Genomic DNA, 5,866 nt, shown 5'->3' with positions numbered 1-5,866 from the left:
TTTCCCATATTAGGGAAGTTTTCAACTATAATCTCTTCAAATATTTTCTCAGTCCCTTTCTTTTTCTCTTCTTCTTCTGGAACCCCTATAATTCGAATGTTGGTGCGTTTAATGTTGTCCCAGAGGTCTCTGAGACTGTCCTCTATTCTTTTCATTCTTTTTTCTTTATTTTTCTCTGCATCAGTTATTTCCACTATTTTATCTTCCACCTCACTTATCCGTTCTTCTGCCTCAGTTATTCTGCTATTGATCCCATCTAGAGTATTTTTAATTTCATTTATTGTGTTTTTAATCGATGCTTGATTCATCTTTAGTTCTTCTAGGTCCTTGTTAACTGTTTCTTGCATTTTGTCTATCCTATTTCCAAGATTTTGGATCATCTTTACTATCATTATTCTGAATTCTTTTTCAGGTAGACTGCCTATTACCTCTTCATTTGTTAGGTCTGGTAGGTTTTTATCTTGCTCCTTCACCTGCTGTGTGTTTTTCTGCTTTCTCATTTTGCTTATGTTACTGTGTTTGGGGTCTCCTTTTTGCAGGCTGCAGGTTCGTAGTTCCCGTTGTTTTTGGTATCTGTCCCCCGTTGCTAAGGTTGTTTCAGTAGGTTGTGTAGGCTTCCTGGTTGGGGGGACTAATGCCTGTGTTCTGGTGGTTGAGGCTCGATCTTGTCTTTCTGGTGGACAGGTCCACGTCTGGTGGTGTGTTTTGGGGTGCCTGTGGCCTTATTATGTTTTTAGGTATCCTCTCTGCTAATGGGTGGGGTTGTGTTCCTGCCTTGCTAGTTGCTTGGCATAGGGTGACCAGCACTGTAGCTTGCTGGTCGTTGACTGAAGCTGGGTGCTGGTGTTGAGATGGAGATCCCTGGGAGATTTTCGCTGCTTGATATTATGTGGAGCTGGGAGGTCTCTTGTGGACCCGTGTCCTGAGGTTGGCTCTCCCACTTCAGAGGCACAGCACTGACTCCTGGCTGCAGCACCACGAGCCTTTCATCCACCCGGCTCAGAATAACAGTGAGAAAAAGTAGAAAGAAAGAATTAGTAGAAGAAAGAAAGAGAGAGGGAAAGAAAGGAAGAAGGGAAGAAAGGAAGGAAGGAAGGAAGAAAGAAAGGAGGGAGGGAGGGAGGGAGGATGGAAAGAAAGAAAGAAAGAATGGAGGGAGGGAGGGAGGAATGAAAGCAAAAGGAAGAGTGAATGGAAGAAGGGAGGGACGGAGGGAGGAAGGGAAGAAAGAAAGAAAGACAGGAGGGAGGGAGGGAGGAAGGAAAGAAAAAGAAAGTGGAAAGAAGAAGGTTGGGAGGGAGGGAGGGAGGAAAGAAAAAGAAAGAAGGAAAGGAGGAGCGGAGGGAGGCAGGGAGGAAGGGAAGGTAGGAAAAAAAGAAAGAGCAGGTAAAGTAAAATAGAATAAAGTATGAAATATAGTAGCGTTATTAAAATTAAAAAGTAATTATTGAAGAAAAAAAAAAAAACACGGACCGATAGATCCCTGGGACATATGGTGGAAGCAAAGCTATACAGAGAGAATCTTACACAGAAGATTACACATACACATTCACAAAAAGAGAGCAGGGGGAAAAATAAAAAATCTTGCTCTCCAAGTCCACCTCCTCGATTTGGGATAATTCGTTGTAAAAAGAGGAAAAGGGCGAGAAGTCTGAAATCTTGCTAAGTCCACCTCCTTAATTTGGGATAATTCGTTGTAAAAAGGGGGGAAAGTCTTAAATCTTGTCCTCAAAGTCCACTTCCTCAATTTGGGATGATTCGCTGTCCATTCATGCACTCCATAGACGCAGGGCACATCAAATGGACCGTGGAGCTTTAATCCGCTGCCTCCGAGGCTGCACAGAGAGATTTCCCTGTCTCTGCTCTCACAACTCCCGGGTCTCAGCCTTGGACCTGGCCCCGCCTCTGCGCGTAGGTCGCCGGAGGGCGTCCGTTCTTCGCTCAGACAGTACGGGTTTAAAGCAGCTGCTGATTCGGGGGCTCTGGCTCACTCAGGCAGAGGGGAGGGAGGGGAATGCCCTCTCCTCGTGCACCAGGCAACAAAAGGGAAAAAGTCTCTTGCCTCTCCGGTAGCTCCAGACCCTTTCCCCGGACTCCCTCCGGGCTAGCACTAACCCCTTCAGGCTCTCTTCCTGCCGCCTGCCCCAGTCCTCTCCCTGCGCTCCGACTGAAAGCCGATACCCGAGCCTCAGCTCCCAGCCCCGCCCGCCCCGGTGGCCGAGCAGACAAGCCTCTCGGGCTGGTGTGTGCCTGAGGGCGCCGATCCTCTGCGCCAAAATCTCTCCGCTTTGCCCTCCGCACCCCTGTTGCTGTGCTCTCCTCCGCTACTCCGAAGCTTTCCCCCTCCGCCACCTGCAGTCTCCGCCCGCGAAGGGGCTTGTAGTGTGTAGGAACCTTCCCTCCTTCACGGCTCCCTCCCACTGGTGCAGGTCCCGTCCATATCCTATTGTCTCTGTTTATTCTTTTTTTCTTTTGACCTACCCAGGTATGTGGGGAGTTTCTTGCCTTTTGGGGGGTCTGAGGTCTTCTGTCAGCGTTCAGTAGGTGTTCTGTTGGAGTTGTTCCACGTGTAGATGAATTTCTGATGTATCTGTGGGGAGGAAGGTGATCTCCGCGTCTTACTCTTCCGCCATCTTCCTCTGTACCCCTCTGAAATACATCTTAATGACTACCCAGGTGTATACATGAATATAATATTTTACATTATCTTTATATTGCTCCCTACCCAGTATATATCTCTGTGCATTTCAATAGATTTTAAAATTATAAGGTATACACATATTTATATTTATCAACGTAATTATATATTAAAACTTTTATAATATGTGCCTAATGAAAAATATTTGAAGAAAGCGTATCAAATATTAACAATGATATATCTGGAAGATGGAATTTGGATTACATTTTATTCCCTTTATTATTCTTTTTAACAGAAATTATTTGGTGTTTCCAAAAATGTTTACAAGAAATACGTATTGCTTATGATCCGGCAATTCCACTCCTGGCCTATATCTGGAAAAAAATAAAACACTAATTGGAAAAAACTATAAAACACCAATGTTCATAGCAGCTTTATTTACAATAGCCAAGACACAGAAGCAACCAAAGTGCCCATCAACAGCCAATTGGATTAGAACATGTGGTGTATATATGTACAATGGAATATTACTTAGCCATTAAAAAGACTGAAATTCTGCCATTTGAAGCAACATGGATGGACCTAGAGAATATTATGCTTAGTGAAATAAGTCAGAGAAAGACAAATACTGTATAATATCACATATGTGGAATCTAAAAAAATCAATAATACAAATGAATGTATATGCAAAACAGAAACAGACTCATAGACATAGAAAACAAACTTGTAGTTACCAAAGGGAAGAGTGAAGGGGAAAGGGACAAATTAGGGGTATGAGGTTAACAGATACAAACTACTATGTTTAAAATATATAAACAACAATGATACACTGTATAGCACAGGAAATAATAGCCATTACCTTGTAATAACCTATAATGGAGTATAACCTGCAAAAATGCTGAATCACTATGCTGTACACCTGAAACTAATATAATATTATAAAGCAACTATAGTTCAATAAAAAGAAAAATATATATTGCTTTTATAATCAGAAAAAATCTATATATCCAAATGAGCTAATGCAGTTTTATAATTGTTCACGGTTATGGACATTTACTTAGGAATAGTAAGCATATTAAAAGATATTATGTACTGCCTATTTTAGGAAAATCCACCCTTAAAGTCTAATCCAAACTCAAATAGTCCTTTGAACACAAAATAGTGCTTCCTTCTAGAGAAATATTACAGTTGGAAATGATTTTATTTAAAATGTTATGATTTGGAAACTTGAGGCTGGTTAGTTCATTTCTTAGTCTATGCTTAGTTATATGTTACCTCAGCCTGTCTATGCTCCTTGCTACATCAGGTCCCCCAATGATTATTAGCTACTTTATGGGAGGCATCGGGTTCTATCTTCTAATCTCCCACTGTTCTTTCATAAACAGGTAATAATGCTGATAATAACAATAACAGTAATAATAAAACATCTATTATTTACCATCTAAATTAGACATCATAGGACATCATCTCACTTGTCATTACAACCAAATGGAATATTATCATCATTTTACAGATGAGGAACATGTGCAAGATAAATTAATTTGCATAAGCTCACAGTCCATTAGGTGGTAGAACCTAGATTCAAAAGGAATCTTTTATTTTACAAAGAATACAATTATTATATCTTAATCCTTTAAATATAATATTTCATCTTTTGGGAGACATTGAAATCCTTGAGGAATGAAGAATGCACATTCTGGCAGGAATGTTTCTTCTGCAGATGTATGTTCTTCCTGTACCACAGAGCACAGAGAGGCTCGAGTACAACACTAGATATGAGAGAGCTTGTTTTAACCATGAACATGTTTCATGGGGCACAAAAGCTACTGATTACCTCATCAATTACTGAAGTCAAATCTGCTTCCTTCTTTCACATCCCCCATAGGCATTTTTTTTTTCTCACTGACAAACTTTTTATTGAATTTGCCATCAGTATGGGGTGTCTCTTGTTGTATCTTAGAATCCTATGATTCAGGGAGGTGGTAAAGTGGCAATGGTGAATCTGGGAATCTGGTCTCCCAAAAGTACCTTCCGCTCTACCCCTGATTCTACAGTGGCTGCCAGGCGGATCACCCCTCCGCTGGAGCCATCCCGCTCCCTGGCCAAAGCGAGAGCTGCCCCACTTCTTGGGGGTCCCAGCCCGCAATGATGTTTCCTGCCGTCAGGTCTTCTCGGTATTGGTAACTCATCTCCTTAAAGAGGCTGGCTGACGTGTGTACCAGCGGAGGCTCATTCAGCTCAGTGCTGTGGAAACCAAGCTGATAAGTGACTGCATCAGCTACTGCCTGGATATCAGCTGCTGAGCCTGAGCGGCAGCAAAAAGTACAGTCATGAATAGGGGTCAGCTTGTCAGTCACTCGATTGGCGATGTACGACCCATTGGTTGTTCTGGAGTCGGCTCCTAGAACCACGCCCCCATCAAATTGCACGGCCATGATAGTGGTCCCTGTTGAGACTTTCCGGTTTTCCCAGTTGAAGGTAATGGCCTCAGGCCCCTAGGCTGGTGCTGGCCGCGCTCCCCGAGCAGCTACTAAGGTGTCCGCCATCTTTGCCTCCCGTACGGCCACAAAACAACTGTCGTAAAGCACCACAACTCTAGCAGTTCCAAAAAGTCTCCAAGGAAGAATTATAATACTGTATGTTAATATTCCAAATATTTAAAAATCATTTCTCTTCTTAATATCATGTCTGACATTTATCTATGAGAAGGTGCCACCTGCTGTAATGAACTGATCATTAGAGAAGGAAGGAAAAGTGGACCAGCAGACCAAAGAATCCAAACTACAGTGTGTGTGTGTGTGTGTGTGTGTGTGTGTGTTCTACCTTAGAGAACTAGTTTCTTATCTCTCTGTTTCCTCACCATCACCACTATGGGGGGGGCAGTGAAGGGGGGAGAAAGAAAAAGAGATAAGATTTGTCTTCAAACCTGTTCTGAAAGTAGCTTGGAAATAACTTCAGAGCCCCAATACCACTGAAATATAAGCAGTACCAATTTGCGTATTTAGAATTGCTCTTGAAAATTTGAATCTACTAGAGTGAGTACCCTAGATAGCCTGAGATAGAAACGTTTTCTTTCCTGTAGGACAAGGAATTTACTTTTCTTTCCCTTTTACAGTATAAATCAGTAGACTTGTATAAATATCAACAAATTGCTTCCAAAAAGCTTAAATTATTTTACTTTTCAACAAGTAGTATGAGAGTTTACCTGTCTCATTAAAACTTTAACTA

At 42.0% G+C, this 5,866-nt stretch overlaps 1 pseudogene across 1 annotated transcript; it reads right to left on the bottom strand.

Moving 5' to 3' along the window:
• Positions 1-4,609: 4,609 nt before the first annotated feature.
• LOC307050918 (proteasome subunit beta type-6-like) lies at positions 4,610-5,184 on the bottom strand (annotated as a pseudogene). The gene has a single exon. The product of its transcript is annotated as a proteasome subunit beta type-6-like (transcript).
• Between the last annotated feature and the right edge of the window lie 682 nt (positions 5,185-5,866).

Source organism: Hyperoodon ampullatus (assembly GCF_949752795.1).
Source record: "Hyperoodon ampullatus genome assembly, chromosome: 3".
NCBI lineage: Eukaryota > Metazoa > Chordata > Mammalia > Artiodactyla > Ziphiidae > Hyperoodon > Hyperoodon ampullatus.
The sequence above is the reverse complement of the archived record's forward strand: the minus strand, read 5'-3'. Positions and strand labels throughout refer to the sequence as shown.